Here is a 2,396-nt window from a genome sequence, read left to right as displayed (position 1 = left end):
TCGGGACTGGTGCCGGGCACCGGTTGCAGGTGCAAGCGGGGCTGGTGCTGGCTGTGAGTGCGAGTGGTGGCTCCAGCACTGGCATCAGGTACAAGAAAGGCTGGCGCCAGCAGTGGATGCAAGTGCCAGGCGGGACCGCAGCGCGGGAGCAAAGAATTTTCAGTAACCACTAGAGGCTCACCCTGATGACAGCAACTGGTACCCCACCTTGGTCTGGCACCCCCGCTCACCTGCTCCACCATCCCACCGTGGCCAACATGTCCCCTGGTGGTCAGCGCATGTCACAGCAACCGATTGTTCAGTGTTCTGCTGTTTGGGCTATTTGCATATTGGCCTTTTATTATATAGGATGTACTGCATATAGAGTGTGAGTTTGCCACTCTCGTCTGATTTAGGACTAACTCTTAGCACCTCCATCTACAGCAGGACTTCACAGGGTGCTCGGGTTCCTCGCTACCAACAAGTCAGCAGCACTTTCAACCTCACAACACTGGTCTCAGTAGTGGGGAACTTCTCAGTTCCCTGTCACCATTGCTGACATCCCTACGTTTCACCCTACTTCAGGAAACAAACCAACACAAAGCACCTCACCACAAACACTCCCACCCCTAAAAGGGGAAAAATTAACCCAGCAAAATCCATTATTGTCCCAAGAACAAAGAGCCTGCAAACAAAACGAAGCCTAACTTTCTGGAAGAAGGTTGGGGAGGAGAGGAAATCGGCACAGCATTCAGGCCAAAAACTTGTATGGGAGGAAAAATGCAAATAATCACTAAATACAATACATATAACTCTACTACCTGAAGAAAATGCCCTAGACCAGTGCTGTCCAAGAGTAACATGCAAACTACAAATGTGAGCCATATATTTAATTCCAAGTGTTCTGATAGCCACAGAAAAAGAAACCAGTGAAATCATTTTTACTAGTATATTTCCTCTAACCCAACATATCTACAGAATTATCTTTTCGACATATAATCAATATAAAAATTATTAGTAAGAATTTTACATTCTTTATTCCCATACTAAGTCTTCAAAATGTGGTGTGTATTTTATATTTATAGCCCATCTCAGTTTGGACTAGATACATTTCAAGTGCTCAGTCATATGTGGACAGTGCAGTCCTAAACAAAGTATTCCCTTTTCCATGAACATGAAAGCTAATGGTTCCCCAGAATTGAAGCTCCTAGCCATCTCATTGGCTGTGCCCAAGAAACGATATTCTGGCACCCTCTACTGTTAGTCCTGGGGACACAGCCCTAGGTACCACGAACTACAGTAAACATAATTAACTAATTAAGAGAATGTATATGTATTTGCAATTCAGGCAGGAACAAAATGATCAGCCTTAGAGGAGAAAAGGCTATGTTCCCCTAGTGGTGATTCATCCGTCCACCCATTCATTCAACACTGAGAGCCTACTATGCATCAGAATTAATTCTACATGCTAGTATCCTGCCCTCAAGGAGCTTAGTCTTTTATAGGCGAGGCTGATAGACATAAACAATTAAATGAGAAATAAACAAATTCATTTAAAATAGCAATTTTGCTATGCAGAAAATAAAACAGGGAAGTATGATCATGAATGGGAGAGATTTCCTTTAGATAGGGCAGCCAGAGAAGGTGGCATTTAGCTGAGAAAGAAGTAACAGGGACAAGAGTGAAGAATGTTTTATGCAGAGAATACAGTTAGGGCAAAGACCTAAGATAGGAAAAAGCTTGGCATATTTGCAAAACAGAGAAAATTTCGAAGTGGTTAGAGAGTAGTTAACAAGGAAAAGAACAAACAGTAGGAGACCTGGTCAAAAGGTAGCCAAGGCCAGACCACTGAGGGCCCATAGAAAAGAGTAAGAAATTTAGATGTTATTCTAAGAAGAAATTTAAAAAAAAATCAATGAAGGGATCTAAGGGGGTGGGGAGTTTGGGGATGAACATCTGATTTACATTTTTAAAACATGTTGTGTGTGGAGAGTAGTCAACATCCCTGTGAGTGGGGGGGGGGGGGGGAGTTAAGAGTAGAAGTAGTGCCCTGACCGGTTTGGCTCAGTGGATAGAGCATCAGTCTGCGGATTGAAGGGTCCCAGGTTCGATTCCGGTCAAGGGCATATACCTTGGTTACGGGCACATCCCCAGTAGGGGGTGTGCAGGAGGCAGCTGGTCGATATTTCTCTCTCATCGATGTTTCTAACTCTCTATCCCTCTCCCTTCCTCTCTGTAAAAATCAATAAAATATATTTTTTAAAAAAGAGTAGAAGTAGGGAGACCAGTTGAAAGGCTGCCATAGGCTGGTAGTAGTCAAAGTAAGAAATCAAGTTTAGAATATACTTTAAATTTATCAGCAGGTCCTGTTAGCTCTACCTTCAAATTTAGATTTTATAAATTAGATTATATTTTGA

This window comes from Myotis lucifugus, unplaced genomic scaffold (genome assembly GCF_000147115.1).
Source record: "Myotis lucifugus unplaced genomic scaffold, Myoluc2.0 scaffold_84, whole genome shotgun sequence".
NCBI classification, from domain to species: domain Eukaryota; kingdom Metazoa; phylum Chordata; class Mammalia; order Chiroptera; family Vespertilionidae; genus Myotis; species Myotis lucifugus.
The sequence above is the reverse complement of the archived record's forward strand: the minus strand, read 5'-3'. Positions refer to the sequence as shown.